Below are 17,026 nucleotides of genomic sequence, written 5' to 3'. Positions count from 1 at the left end.
TGTGCTAATAGAAATATTCATATTCTCACGGCGCAATTTGCGAGCTCTGGATAGTTCTGCCCCAAAAAAAAGTTCGACAAAAGTTCTGTCGATACCAAAAATTAATTTAAAATTAATTTTAAAAGCTAATAGCACGACCCCGCGGAAGAGGTCTGCGGGTAAAAATCATTTCTCTGGGCGCATTTTAAAGTTCTAGGATAGTTTGACCTCCAAATAATTTTTATAATGTTTGGGGTTTTTAACTAAAAAATTAAAAATTAATAAGATAATTATACCACCTCGAGCAAAAATGTCGTGCGAAATAAAACGCATTCTAGGGGGTTTTTTGGGTAGTTCTCGAGGTTCTATGCCTGCAATTTTTTTTAAAAATAGTTCCGGGATTAAACTTTTTTAAAAAATTTTTAAATTTTTTAATGTCCGATTTTTGCACGACCTCGACAAAAAGGGGGGGTGCTGAATATATCGCAGTTCTAAAAAAATTTTTGGCTAGTTTTTTGTAGAGTTTATGCCTGCAATTTTTTTTAAAAATTTTTTCGGGGGTTAAATTTTTTAATAATTTTTAAATTTTTTAAAATCCGATTTAAACACACCGAGCAAAGGGGGTTCGTGCGAGTATATTCCATTTTTTAGGGGGGGTTTTGGCTATTCTCGAGATTAGCTCGCAATTTTTTTTAAAAATAGTTCCGGGCGATTAAAAAATTTTTTAATAATTTTAAATTTTTTAATTCCGATTTTTGCACGACACTCGAGCAAAAAAGGGGTCCCCGCGATAATTCGCAGTTCAGGGGGATTTTGGCTGTTCTCGTGAGTTCATTCTCTGCAATATTTTTAAAAAAATTCCCCCGTTAAACCCTTTTTTAAAATTTTTTAAAAATTTTTTTGTCCATTTCAGCACGAACCGGAAAAAAGGGTTCGGCGGTATATTCGCATTTTTAGGGGGGGGTTTTTTTGGGTGTTCTCGTGATTTTTTGCTTGCAATTATTTTCAAATGTTCCCCCGATTAAACATTTTTTAATAATTTTTAAAAATTTTTTTAAAATCCGATTTCAGCAGACACCGACAAAGGGTGTCGTCTGAGTAATACGCAGTTTTTGGGAGAGTTTTGGAGTTTCGTAGAGTTATGTCTTTCAAAATTATTTTCAAAATAGTTCCCCCGGGAGTAAACTTTTTTTTAAAATTTTTAAAATTTTTTAATGCCGATTTCAGCAGAAAACCCCGAGCAAAGGGTGTCTGCTGAGTATTTCGCAGTTCTAGAAGAGTTTTGGGGTTCCGGAGTTTTTTTCTCTGCAATATTTTAATAAAGGTTTTCCCGGGGTTAAAAATTTTTTAAAAATTTTTTTAAAATTTTTTTTTGTCCCCCTTTCGCACGACCTGGAAAGGGGGTGTGCGAGTAATTTTCGCATTCAGGAAAGTTTTGGCTAGTTCCTAGAGTTCTAGCTCTGCAATTTTTTTTAATAATTTTTCCCGGGATTAAAAAATTTTTAAAAATTTTTAAAATTTTTTTTTAAGTCCCCTTTCAGCCGACCTCAGCAAAGGGGTCGTGCTGAGTATATATCCCCGTTCAGGGGAGTTTTGGCTAGTTTTTGTAGATTCTTTCCGCAAATTTTTAAAAAAGTTCCGGCGATTTTAAAAATTTTTTTAATATTTTTTAAAATTTTTTTGTCCGTTTTCACACGACCTCGAGCAAGGGGTGTGCTGAGTTAAGCTTTTTTAGGGGGTTTTTGGCTTTTCCGTAGATTTATGCTCGCTTTTTTTAAAATATTTTTGGCGAGAACATTTTTAAAAATTTTTTAAAATTTTTTTTAAGTCCGTTTTTAGCACGACCTCGAGAAAGGGGTCGTGTGATATATATCGCAGTTTGGGGGGGGTTTTGGGGTAGTTCTTAGATTTATGCTCTGAAATTTTTTCAATAATAGTTCCGGCGATTAAAATTTTTTTAAAAATTTTTTTAAAATTTTTTAATGTCCTTTTTCCCGGGACACTCGACAAAGGGTGTCGGTGAGTATTTCGCAGTTTTTGGGGGAGTTTTGGTAGTTTCGTAGAGTTCATCCTTTTAAAATTTTTTTTCAAAAAGTTCCGGGTTTAAAACTTTTAAAAAATTTTTTTAAAAATTTTTTTTTAATGCCCTTTTTAGCACACACTCGACAAAGGGTGTCGTGCGATATATTCGCAGTTCTGGGGGGTTTTGGCTAGTTCCGTAGAGTTCATGCCGAAAATTTTTTCAAAAAGTTCCGGCGAAAAAATTTTTTAATAATTTTTTAAAATTTTTTTAAGTCGTTTCAGCACGACACTCGAGCAAAGGGTGTCGTGCGAGTATTTCGCCTTTTCTGGGGAAATTTTTTGGTCGTTCCGTAAGTTTTATGCTTAAAATTTTATTAAAAAGTTCCGGGCGAAAAAATTTTTTAATTTTTTTTTAAAATTTTTTAATGTCCTTTTGCACGACACTCGAGAAAGGTGGGGCTGAGATAATCGCAGTTCTAGGGGGAGTTTTTGGCTTTCCGTAGATTCTAGTTTTTAAAATTTTTTTTTAAAAAAGTTCCCCGGGAGAAAATTTTTAATATTTTTTAAAATTTTTTTTTCCGATTTCAGCCGACACTCAGAAATAGAAGTTATCGAGTGTCGGTGAAACGACAAAAAAATTTTAAAAAATTTTTAAAAAGTTTACCCCCCGGAACTATTATTGAAAAAATTTTTCAGAGCATAGAAAACTACGAGAACTAAAAAAAATTTCCCTAAACCATTTTAATCAGCAACCCCCTTTTTTCGAGTGTCGTGCTAAAATCGGACATTAAAAAATTTTAAAATTTTTAAAAAAAATTTTTTAACGCCAAAATATTATTAAAAAATTGCAGAGCTAAACTCTCAGAACTACCCAAAAAACTCCCCCTAAAAATGCATATTCTCAGCACGACACCCTTTGCTCGGTTGTGTAAAAACGGCAAAAAAAAATTTTAAAAATTTTTAAAAATGTTTACTCCCCGGGAATTTTTTAAAAAATAATTGCAAGTAAAACTCTCAGAACTAGCCAAAACTCTTCCTAGAATGCGATATATACTCAGCCGACACCCTTTGCTCGAGTTTTGGGGCTGAAAGGGGGCATTAAAAAATTTAAAAAATTTTAAAAAATTTTTAAAACCCCGAAATATTTAATAAAATTTGCAAGATAAATCTACGAGAATGCCAAAAATCTTCCAGAATGCGTATATCTCACACGCCCTTTTTTTCTCAGTGACGTGCTAAAAAGGGCTTAAAAAATTTTAAAAAAATTTTTAAAAAAGTTTTTCGCCGGGAACTTTATTAAAATAATTGCAGGCAAGACTCTACGAGAACTACCAAAACTCTCCCTAGAACTGCGATATAATCAGCACACACCCTTTTCTCGGTGTCGTCTGAAAGGGGTTTTAAAAAATTTTAAAAAAATTTTAAAAAAAAAGTTTAATCCCCGGAAAAATTTTGAAAAATTGCAGACATAGAACTCTACGAGAACTACCCAAAAAATTTCCCAGACTGCGATATTACTCAGCACGACACCCTTTGTCGAGTGTCGTGCAAAAAACGGACATTAAAAATTTAAAAATTAAAAAAATTTTTTTCGCCGGAAATATTTTTAAAAATAATTGCAGAGCATAGACTCTACGAAAACTACCCAAAAAACCCCCCCCAAACTGCAATTACTCAGCACGACACCCTTTGCCGAGTGTCGTCTGAAATCGGACATTAAAAAATTTTAAAAATTATTAAAAAATTTCTCGCCGGAACTATTTTTAAAAATAATTGCAGAGCATAGAACCCCAGAATACCCAAAAAATCCCCCAAAATGGATATAACCACACGACACTCTTTCTCGAATGTCGTGCTATATTTCTTATAATTATTTAATTTTTATGTTAAACAAAAAAATATTCGAAAATTTATTTTGGAGGTCAACTATCCTAAAACTCGAAAATGGCCCCAAAAATAGATATTTCTACCACACGACCCTCTTCCGCGATGTCGGCTTAAAAGTTTTTTAAAATTAATTTAAATTTAATTTGGTTAACGACAAACTATTGTCGAAAATTTTTTTGGGGGTCAGAACTATCCAGAGCTCGCAAATTCGCCGTAAAAAATGAATATTTCTTTTTTCACAACAAGAAAAAATTTTTACAAATTTTTTTTAAAAATTTTTTTTTTTAAAAATCTGAAGCTAGTTCCCGAACTATTTTTAAAAAACTTCAGGAACTTAATCTCGTCGAAATCTATCAAAAACATAAAAAAAAAATTTTTTGCAAAGGGGGGGGCTACGGGAATTAGCACCATTTTAAAAAATTGTTTTTTGACCTTAAATTGACAGAACTATTTGGAAACCACAAAAATCTAAAATCTTAAAAGGGTACTAACCCTATGTTTTTTTGAAATCGAAAAAAGCCGTGCCAACTTACAGGTCGATGTAAAATAGAAAATTATGGGGAACTCGCGAATTTCTTATTTTTTAGGGAAAAATATAAAGTGCACTATTACGAAACGAAGTACAACTTAATTCTCTGTTAAATTTGGCGTCTGCGAAAATCGTTTTACAAAACACCCCCATTATATTATCCCCTTCCTTATATAACTGTGAAATTAATTTATGAACTTACTAAAAATTTCGGGGCGAGGAAAAAAATTTGGTTTTGACCTTCACTGATTTAGCTCATTTTGCGAAAAATGGGGGGCCAGGTCAAAAAATCGTTTTTTTTTCCATTTTTCGCAAAATTTTTTTTTTTAAATTTGATCTTTTGGAACAATTAGAACAAGTCAGAACAACCTGGAACACCTTTAAAATTATAAAATTCGAACAATGGGGGGCTAACCTTCTACAGGCGATTTTTTTGTAGTTATTTCTTGCAATGGTCAATCAAATTTATATTCGAGAGAGCAGATTTAGAAAGAATTTACTGCCATTCTACAAAAATATTGAAAATTATTTTTTAAAGACAGGTGCCAGAATTCACATAACAGAATCGCGAAATAATCTTAATTCGAAAAAGTACTTTTTAACTTGAAAATAGATTCGATATCGATCTTGAAGCGAAACTTTTAGAGACTGTCCCAGCACCCAACTTTAAGCTTTGTTTTATTCCGGAAAAGAATGTGGATCTATTTCTTCTATTGGTTTAAGTTATATATATTTTGAAAAAAAAATTATGAAAATAATTGATGAAGAGTTAAATTGAAAATGATAAAAGATTCATATGATACTTGACGTTCATAAGACGACTTAAGAGATCAGCTGTCATGTTTTAAATACATGAATTCAACATAAATTATTGTATTATACAACATAAAAATATAAAAGAACATCTGAATGTATTTATTGGCATCTTGATAACATATTGATCGTATTATAAGATAATGATTTGTACAATCAGTCACGTTCTACAATCTCCAGTAAATCTGATCTATATTAGATTAACAACGCATTGCACAATGTTTAGCAAAATATTTTTTCAGTTGTAGTAAAAAAGAGAAGGAAAAGCGTAAAAATTTATTCAATGGATATTATATATATATAATCTAATCGATTTCTCATATATAATGTATGCTATTCGTGTTTGATATATAAGTAGTGCAACCAAATAGATTAGCTTCTTGTTTTTATTTTGTCTGCTAAAAAAAAGCATTCATTTTATTACTCATTATATTCATTGATTACAATTAAATATTTATGCGATACGAGAAAATTGTCAGAGTCGCGCGAAAAAATTCGATAGAATAAGGTCTGTCTCTTATTTAGTATGTGCAGGAATTAATAATTCCTACATTGAAAAAAAATATGTTAACCTTGACTAAACTTTCAATTAAATATTATTTGCTAACTGAACATATAAAATATTTAAATTAAATATATTAAATCTCATAACGAAACGTATATTATTACTATAATGCATATACATATGTTCAATTAACAAATAGTAATTTATTGAAAAGTTTAGTCAAGTTAACAAATATTTTTCAGTGTGTAAAAAAGAGAGGAAAAGCGTAAAATCTTTCTCGAAAGATAAAATCTCGGATATCCCGCGAAAGAGAATCAGCATAGCTACGAAACTCTTCCGATTTACTGACTCCGAGCGAGCAAGGTCTCTATAAATGCGTGGCATTCGTATTGATAGCTTTTAGTGGTGGGAGGTCTTTCGAGAACGATACGACGCAACATATAAACATATGCGTGCGTCCACACCTATGAATATATACACAGTATTTTTTTATTTTTTTTTTCTCCCACCGGATCCATTCCTATCCTCTTCGATCGCAGGGTGATGATCGCGGCACATTCGCTGCTGGAAAATCGCAAAACGTTTAGAAATGTCAAATAAAACTGGAATGTCGTGAAATGTTTTCTAGTGCGACGACGCCCATTTCTATTTTGTCCTTTTATGTCAAATTAAATGGGGATCGAAGCGATTCGTTATCGAATTGTCAAGTTCACGGACTGCGGAACGTAATCGGCCATGAGTGAATGAGTGTGCCAGTTAAATTAAATGAAAAAAACCGGAATGCATCAAATTAATGATTGAGGGTCACGTAACAGCGTAAACGGAGTGAAAGGAAAGAGTGTCTAAATATGCAAAACTTAAAATATCGCGTTGCAGTATATATAAAAATAAAAAAATCTATATAAAATAATAATCTAATATACCATATATATGCGCGTTAAGAATTAATGATATATACCATTTAAATAAAATGTATACGTGTTTTCCTTTTTTAATTACTTAAGTTTCTCTCTATTATTACATGCAAATTTTTAAATGCAAAAATATAATTTTTAAAATATTTTATAATCTTAAACAAATTGATAGTTTTTAAAACTCAGAAAAGAGGCAAATTTTTTATAATCAAAAATCAGATAAAGAAATGCAATTAAAAAATCCTTTAGCTGATGTTAGAATTAATCACGGATGACTTTTTTTTTAAATTATTCACTTACAATTAGAGAGAATGTTTGTATATACCTATATCAAATATTTTAACAGAAACAGTGAATTGGAAATTACACAATAGAATTTATATAAAATTTTTAAAAAAAATTTAAACTATATACAGACAAACTTTTTTCCTATCTTTTCTTCTGTTCTTAAATTCTTAAAATATATAAAAAAAACTTTCTGCAACTTTTATACATGAAATACTTGATATTACAATAAAGTTAAACCATTTTAATTTTGACAGAAAGTATATTAAATGATAAAATAATGTTTTTAAAAGAAAGGTTGTTAAGAAGTAAATCTACGCTAAACAGCTGCGTGCGAAACGATTTGTATATGTGTGGTTAAAGTTCACATGAAATCGCAGTGAAAACATGAACATCATAATCTATCTCCTTTAAATGCTCTTTTTGGCGATTAGAGTGTAGTTTGTAAAATAGATTTAAAAATAATCTCGACGCCATCAAACAATCAAAACTGCATTATACTATGATAATGCGACGATGTTGAATCGTATTTGATGCAAATGATTCAGTTTAAAAATTAATTAATATAACCCCGTATATTTTGAAATGTATGTCTGAAAATTATATTAAAAATTATGTTGTGTATTGAAGATTAAAAAATTAAATTAATTGGATCACTTATGTGAGATACAAAGATAAAATTATTTATAAATATAAATAAAGCTGTAAATTATTATTTATATTATAAATTAAAAAATTATGTTTATAAAAAATTATATCTTTTTTTAACTCGTGCTCGAAAAATTGAAAATGCTTGATTTTGTAACGGTGTACTAGATCCCTTTTTGCTTATCGGACTTCTTCTTGGTAGCCTATACTTTTATCTTAAGGCGACTTTGATTTTTTGGCAATGTCGCGGGTACCATTCAAAAAAGCCAACCGTGCTCGTTGGAAATTTCGGTTCCCTACTTTTATTCCAAAAGTCACCAAACCCGGGAAGGTATCAAAGAAATGTCCAGTGGTTCAAATTTAAAGTTCTTCCGGGCGCGTTCCGCGTAAGAACGCCGGTATTAATCTTACGCGATCCGATCTGGTAAAGAGTGTATTTGTCAAAGATTTTGCTTACTTCACGAACCGTGGAATTCCAAATTATAACACTCAGGTAATTATTATTTCTTTCTTTAGATAAAAAAAAAAACAGATATTTCTTGAGCTTGTCTAATTACACTAATCTTCAAAAATAATTATGCATGATATAATGAGCTTTGATGTTAAAATGTCAATCCCATTTTAATTATGTATACCGCATCAGGATCCACTCTCCGGGCATCTGTTCAATCTCGAAGACGCAAGTGGAAGGGCCTCAGGTCGAATTGACAACCCGCGTTCTCGTCAGGCAAACTGAAACGGATGTTCTACCTGTTGGTGGAGTGCTCCGAGGAGTTGCAGAGGCTCATCGACGTAAGCTGCAACGCGGATCGTAATACAATCGAGGGCGGGAACTCGCAGCGAAATTCCCCCATCGCGTTATCGGTTTTCTGTGCCTTCGGCATAAAAGATACACGCTTCTCCACTGATGAGAATCCGAATTTCATCATCGGGCGGCGAAGAGGCTCTCGAAGCCGAGCTCAAGAACGACCCCTGGGGATGCTGCGAACGGCCATGCCGAAGTTGTACAAGCCGCTAGGCGTACAAATCATCGATCCGAATGTCACCAGGATTCTTCAAGGACGTGGTGTCGCAGCATGATCGATCAGAGAGAGAAAAATGATACTCGAAGACACGACTTCATGGACCTACTGGCGAATTAAAGAACAGGGCGTTTTTGGAGAACGAATCTAGGCGCGCAATCTGCAACGAGGACACCCAAGCGGCAAGGAAATTGGTAAAATGAATCGTGGAAGAGAGCATTCGTCTTTTTTATTCTTGAAAATAGCTAAAAAGACTCCATTATTTTTGTAGAATTAGACGAAAACGCTATTGCAGCGCAAGCTTTCGTCTTCTTCACCGCTGGCTACGAACATCCTCGAACACCATCGCATTCTGTCTTTACGAGTTAGCTTTGAATCAGGAAGTCCAAGAAAGAACCAGACAGGATATACGCAATGCCATAGAAGCCGAGATAATAAATTAACTTACGACGTAGTACAAGAGATGAGTATCTCGATATGGTAATATTAGGTATGCACTCGATTACGATACATCCAATTATTAAAGAGGGAAAGAGAATAATCATTCTGTAATTTCTAGCAATGAGTACAATTTTAGCCTCAGAAATACTGTATTACATCACAATTTCAAGAAGTTTGCAATTAAAGTTGTTAAAAAAAGACTATTTTAAATTTAATTTTAATTTTAAAAATCTGACAAATCAATCTTAACACTAAATTATTAAGTTATTTATAAAACTTTCATATGTAATTTTTTCAAGAAAATTAATTTTTACATTTGTCATATTAACTTCATTTAAAATTTATTTTGACATCAGATTTTATTTGGCAACTAGACAAGAGACTAAATTTAATATAAAATGATAAATTACGCTGATCTATAATCCTTTTTATAATTTTAATCTTAATTTTCTCAAAAAATTGGAACATGCATATTCTGAGCGTCAAAGTCATATTGACTATAAAAAAAGATTATTATAACTCATACTATTCTTTTATTTTTTGTTGTTATCTTTATTAAAAGATTTAAATTATTAAAATAATTATTAAAAGATTTACATTTACGACAAATTTGACTAGTAATTTCGAATGCATTCACCATAAAAATCATAGCAATAAAATAAATTTGGATAAAATTACTACAAACATAAAAATGTGCGTAGAAACTCTCAAAAGTATCCGCCAGCCCCATTGCTATCTCGGAAGTGTGAGTATAATTACCAGATACCTAATAGTAAAGTGGAATTGCCAGCCGGTATGCGGGTGATTATACCGATTTATGGCTTTCATCATGATCCAAATTATTATCCTGATCCGACAAAATTCAATCCTGAAAGATTTACAGAAGAGAATAAACGCACAAACAATCCTTACACATATCTTCCATTTGGAGAAGGGCCACGAATTGCATAGGTATTGATTTTTATTTATTTAGCCTCTCTGTTATACTGTCTTTTTATTGCAATATTAAATTGAATGTTTTAAGTGTATTTTTAAATGTTTTAAGTGTATTTTTAAAAAGTTAAAATTATATAAGAAAAGTTAAATAGATTTTGTTTGACTATGCTTTTAGTCAAACAAAATCTATTAAGTATTTTTACTCAATAGTCTATTTTCAATTTTAATTTTTCTGTAGAATAGCTATAAATGGTATTGCGTATTGCACGAACTGCAAGTTAAGCAAACAGCTTATCCGGAATTTATAATTTGCTGACTCAACGCACATTGTTGCGTCACTCATTGCTTCGCTTGTATAAAACCAAAAAAAGTTTGATTATAGTCGGTGCTTGAAAACAGTGATAGAATTATTTGTCGATAAGAAATCATCTATATATAGATTTTCCAATCCCATATAATCTCGCTTATCGATTCATAGATTTTAGAAAGTCTGTTTATCTTTGATCATTATCATTTATGTTTATTCTAAAACAAAACAATATTAAATTGTGTATAATTATCATTTAACTCATTATATCTTTAATCTTTAATTTAATTTAATCTTACATTTAATTTTAATAATTGACAATAAGAAAATATATAATAATTAACATAAATAAGAAAGCATATTTTTTTTAATTGCGTAATATTTGCGAACTTATTCGATAATTCGTTTACATCTATTTATTTGAAAGTAAGATGCACACAAGTTGCTTGAGCATACAAATTTATATGCAATATGAAGCAGCTTGCAAATTTATGCAATATGGAGGACAATCACCATGAAAATGTATCGTGCACTTTTTACAAAAAAAAAACCATCTGTTACAATTCAATAAGCTTGTTTCGAAACCGCTATTAAATAATTGTCATAATTGCTGAATGATGTATTCACGATTTCGTAACTTTGTAGGAACGCGATTTGCCTTGCTGGAAATCAAGATGGGGATAATATCGTTCCTCAAGGATCATCGAGTGGAAATGTGCGAAAGATCTATTGTACCGATAAAATTTAGCAAACGAAGTCTCGTGACCACGAGCGAAAAGGATTTTGGCTCACCATTAGTCCAACCATCTAGAGATCTGTCGATTTTTTATTTAAAAAAAATGTTTAGGATTTTTTAAAGAAATTCTTAGAAATATATGATTAAATATATTAATGTACATATATAAAAGCGCAATCACAAATATATTATACTTATAATATGTGTGGTTAATTGGCGGCAAAAATAGAATATCAGCTGTTGTTTCTTTCCTTGTGGTATTTTGTATAAGTTACTAATTAAAAACTATAATCAGAAGCATTTTAAAACGAAGATTCATTGTTTACTAGAATCCGGATATATGTATATTATAGAAAAATTGAAAGAAATTTAATTTTCTTAATCTTGAAACAATCTTTCTCTAAAAAGTCATTTTAATAAAAAAATATATCTCGTTTCGTAAAAAGAATAAATAATTTCTGCTAGTTTTATTAGAAAATAAAAGAAATTGATACACATATAAAATCATTAAAATATTATCAATTATATATTATCACAAATGTTACATCGATTTAATGATATACGTGTAATCATAATCATTCATACAATCTTTTAGAATTTTTTACAATACTTTTAGAAATATATATACTTTTAATATATGTTTAAAAAATTACTTTAATCAAAAAAATAATAGTAATAAATTATATGTATATAAGTTGCTTTTATATTTTAAAAAATTGTGCAAAAATTTATATTCTTTAATAAAATTTTATATGAATATTTTAGTTAACAAAATAATGTTTGTTAGTACAAATTATTCACTAATTATAATAGAAATTATGCGTACTTATCTATGTCACATGCTTATGTATACTTAGTAAAATTAAGTTGGTGTGAGAAATTACCTCATTTTTTTGTACATGTATACATTGTTTTTAGAGAAATAATAAACTCCAAAGAAAGTGTACTTAATTTTTGTACTTGTAAAACTTTTTGCATATATATAAATAGCGCGCAATAATAATTGTACAAAATATGTCGTGCTTTTAAAGTACGAATTTTTTTATTTCTCATATACATATAATGCACAAAAAAGTCCCCACGAAATTTATTTTATTCTCTAATGCTTTTTAACTTTTAAAACTTTCTTATCTTATCATATTTTTTATTCTTTAATTTATGTTTTTGCTTTAACAATAAGTATATGTATCATAACAAAAGGATCCTAAATTTTTAACGGCATAGTATTATGTGTGTACTTTGTCGAAAGAGCCGAACGTTACTCCGCGATCCTACGCAACCATAAATTGAATCGGCCCGTAATCAAAAAAGGCTCCATCGTCGTCAGCTGATCGGAGCGCGGGCACGTAGTCGCTGCGCGGCGGCCCTGCGCGCTTCGCTTTTTTTAAAGTTACTGCACAAAAACGGAAAGAGTTAACGCTACCACTGTATTCTCTTCCCCTCCCCCCCCTCTCTCTCTCTTTTCTTCTTCTTCGTGACGGGCCGCTATTATTACGACCGCTAACACAGTGCCGTTTCGGCCCGTGCCTTGTACCTCCGTGCGCCGCTCCTCCCGGCTGTTTACTCGTCGCAAATCCGTGGGGTTGACCGATCGTAATAACAGTATTCGCGAGTCATGCACTCTCGCATATATTCGCGATTCGTAAAAAACCGTGGAAATATTTTTTCAGGCGCAATTTTTAACGCACTCGCGACTATGGGGAAAATTTAAAGTCGGGAGAACGCGAAATTCGCGAGCAGATTTTTCGCCCGCGAGAAAACGGAGCGCGCTACAGGCGAGGACGACGTTAACGAAAAGAAGAAAAGGGCGCTTTACGGACACGGGTGCTTGCGAGGAGCACCTTTCAACGGGGGACAACGCTTCTTCGGGAATTTCCACGGTGAGCTAAGATATCTCTTCCGTCCCCCGAAGCGATAACTCGGCCCTTTAAACGCGCTGCAACTCGCCGCAAGTTTTTTATCGCGCGATTCTCCTTCTAGAATATTTCTTATCGCGCGTTATGTTAATATTACATTACTGCGAACAGTAGCGTACGCATCGTCGTCAGCATTTGCGAGAAACTCGAGAGATCTGTCATCTGTCCCTGCCTTCTGTGATTCCGTTTTAAAAGAGATTATTGTTGGGGCGAGATTTTAATAAAATGGAGCAACATGATGAAATAATGCAAAATAGGTGATCTCCCGGAACAGAACCTTCTCTTGGAGATCGTCCACCTCGTTAAAACGGAGCGGAAGTCTCAATATTGTTATTTTATCGCATCTCTCTGTTTGATGTAGGTTAGAGTGATTTACATTGCTGTTTTTTTTTTTGGGTATCAAGAGTCTACTTTATGTACTCACACTTGAATTGTTGGAGCATTATTAATATGATGAGCATAATCCTACAACTTATGTCAAATGTCAACGTTTATATTAAAATATTTTTTTATATCTGATTTTAGATGTCCCACTACGATAGAAGTACCTGCAATCAAAGGACTGCGGTGATTGACCATGAAAGACGTTTCAAGAAGATCTGGAACGAGCTCAAGCCCTCAGTTTGGAAAGCTTGGCTCTAGAGAAATTTAGATTAGAAAAATTACGCTCGGAATTCATATGTGGAACAATCATGCATTACGCAGAACAATGTATGCAATAGTGCTACATCGGAAACAGATTGTTCGCAAAGAGAAAGGTAAAGATTATAAGTGTTTTGGTCTGTGCGAAAAAATGATTAAATAATCTAATATTTAATATTCAACAGATCTAAATGCAAAGTCGACCAAGACCAGGATCCATTAACAATCAAAAAAAAATCAAAGAATACTGTAATATTAGCACCGCCACCTCCAATACCATGTAGAAGAAATTCAACGGCCACTGCTGAAAGTCAGGGTCCTTCTAATGATTAATCAATTTTACAAGTTCTGTGAAGCAGGATAATCTGGCTGACTATTGCTCGCCCCCCCCTCCACCTCCTCCGTAATATTTTTATATGATAATACATAAAATATATTTTTTGCTAACACTAATTTTTTATATAAAATTTATTTTTATATATCCCATTTTATATAATTTTTTTATTATTTTATTTAATTTTATATAACTAAATTATCAGACTTAATATAAGAATGAACTATAATCCATGATTTATAAATTCACATTATTTAAATATTTGATTAGTCATTCTTCTTTAGTTAAAACATCAACAATTTTATGTCCTTATATAAAACGAATATTTTTTGTTACAGAAAAGCACCAATAGAACCTAACTGGGATACACACCCATCATTATTGAAGAAACAATCAAGAGTGTCTCGAAATAATAGCTCAGCTGGCGCATATCATTCAGAGATTTTAGATTCATTCTCTTTCTCCAGGTCCCGAAACTTCCACAGCACCATGTACACCAGGAACACCGGGAATTAGTCCTATCATGTCAAGAGCTAATAGTGTTTGCAACATGTACCCGATATTGCCCACAGGTAGTACAAATTTACATAAAATCTTTGTTCTGAAACGAACATTCCCAGCCTACAAATATTTTTTTTTCCTTTTTTTTTTTCTTTTTTTTATCAGATTTATTTATAAATAATTAATACAAAGCAGTCTGTTAAATACAAAACTTTCTTACAGCCTGCATGGAAATTTATTATCTTTAAAAACCATCTTTTCCTTCAGACAGGTATCTTTTAATCTGATTTGAGAGATGCTTATATTATTTTCTTTTTTTTTAATAGTAATTTTTATTAAAGTAATCTATTTTTATTTATTTTTTTTTATACAATATTACAAAATCAGCATAAGATATACCAATTAACCAAATAAGTTCTCACACTTTGCTTTTCCTTCTAGTGGGAATGCAAAAATATTGCATTATTATACTTGTATCGCTAAACTTTCAAGCAAGGGCTGTTCCTCAATACATAAAATATAATCAAGAAAATAATTATATAAAAAGTTGTACATTTTTCTTTTAGATTCCTCCATTGCCTGCAAATTATAGACCAACTTTTGCCCTGCCATGTGTGCCCCGGCAATACCGGTATTCTGTATAGATGATGAACAGTTAAACGTGTTAAAAGTGATAGAAAAGAAACCAAATAGCAATCTTATAGATTTGAATAGTTTTGAGCAAAGGAAGACAAACAAATGTGCGAGTTAGCGTATTGGAAGCGTTTGATCCATTACTTATAAACTGACAGTAGAAATGATCCTACGCAAGAAAAAAGAGACGGTAAATTTTATTTTATATTGAACGAAGAATCTTTATTATTTAAACTAATTATGAAAAGTTTAGACAATTGATTTTTCGAATCATTAACTAGTTACGTTTCTAAATAAAGATAAGTATATTTCTGAGAAAGAGAGAAAGACATTATATTTATGACTTTAAATGCCCTTTATTCTTGTTTCTTAAATAACATTAAGTTTGTTCTTTTCAGCTGAACTGGCTAAACTAGTTCAAAGGTTATCTTTTTCCTTCCAATGTCGAGCAAAAATAAAATCTCTAACTAATATAGCCAGTTCAGCTGAAAAAACAGACCTATTTAATAGAAATTATACTAAATTATTGATGTTTGTAATATAAAATTTAAAATTTATATGTCTAAAAATATATCTCTCATATTAAGTAAAAGAAAATTTTTCGTTATTAATAGACCAATTTTTTACAGAGTTGCAATCGCAAGTTAGTGGCAGTGTATACGATCCGTTCGATCCATTTGATTACATTACAGCACAACCGAAAGCTTTTAACTCGGATCCAGTTTATGCTGCTGTAGAAAAACCCCAGAAAAATCCCCGGCTATGTCGCCAGCTGCACCACCCCCATTGCCTCCTCGAAATTTTCGTCTGCATGGAACCCACCATAGAAAGACGAAAAACTTCTTTAGACGTCGAGTAAGTTTCTCAAAAAAATTTTTGTCCAACTTTTAACGAATAATGTTTATCTTTTTTAAAACGTTCAAAAACTTATTCCATTCTATTATATTTTCTTTAATTCAAATAAATATACTAACTTTATTTTTCCCATAATTTTTTATCTTTTTTACTCCAATTTTAAAAATAATTAATTTATTGAATTTTAAAATCTTATTAACTTATTTATTCATCATCAATCAATCAAAATGAAAATTGTTATTTAATTTTTTTTCAAAATCATTTTTTATTAATATACATTTTACTTTTTAAAGGGTAATTTTAATAATTACAATTTATTTTATTTTTAGCAAAACGCAAACACGATTGTCGAGATGTAACTGTCATAAAAACCAGATCATCTCTTCATGATTGTGATCTGAAGGCATTTCATAAGATGATAAGTCTATACGAAGTGAGTAAAATGTTTCACTTGTGCTACATTTTAACTAATACAACATCTCCATTATTCACGATTTCATTTTATATTTTGACATTATTTAAGGCGAGTTTCCGTTTTAATAATCCCACTACAATATTGGATATGTTAGTTAGCCCAATAATGGAGAATTTTTTATCCAGATGGCACAGTATAAATTAGTATTCATTTCCCCAATTAGTCAATAGTGTAAAAATCCTACAGCATCCATATCTTTTACTTGCAATGGTAAGTTAACAATTTAATATTTTAAATTTAAAACTTCTTTGCATTATAAAATTACTCTAATATTATATTTTTAGTGAATTGTAGCGTTGAGCACGTTATCTTGAATGGTTGCTTGTTCCTTAGAAGATGAGGATACAGTAAACGTAGAAAAATATTGTTTTAAAAGTATGGGGCCTGGCTGAATATCTCGCACCTAATACGACCTTTGCACAATATAATATACATCAATGCATTAAGTTAGAAAGGATATTGATTAGCTATAATAGCAGAGCACAAATAAACAGTTCCTTGCTAGAACAGTCAGTATCATGCGTTTATTACATTTATATAAACATTTGCATGGTTATTTAAACATTAATTACGCATTTTTTTCAGCTGCAAGATATAATTGTGATCAGTATCCCAAAATTAAAGATATTCTCCAAAAGAAACCCTT

At 31.3% G+C, this 17,026-nt stretch overlaps 1 pseudogene; it reads left to right on the top strand.

The window, feature by feature from the left end:
• The first annotated feature begins 780 nt into the window (after positions 1-780).
• Positions 781-11,099, top strand: LOC146719506 (putative cytochrome P450 6a13; annotated as a pseudogene).
• Positions 11,100-17,026: the final 5,927 nt, after the last annotated feature.

Source organism: Nylanderia fulva, unplaced genomic scaffold, assembly GCF_048542155.1.
Source record: "Nylanderia fulva isolate GAGA-0341 unplaced genomic scaffold, ASM4854215v1 Scaffold964, whole genome shotgun sequence".
Taxonomy (NCBI): domain Eukaryota; kingdom Metazoa; phylum Arthropoda; class Insecta; order Hymenoptera; family Formicidae; genus Nylanderia; species Nylanderia fulva.
The sequence above is the reverse complement of the archived record's forward strand: the minus strand, read 5'-3'. Positions and strand labels throughout refer to the sequence as shown.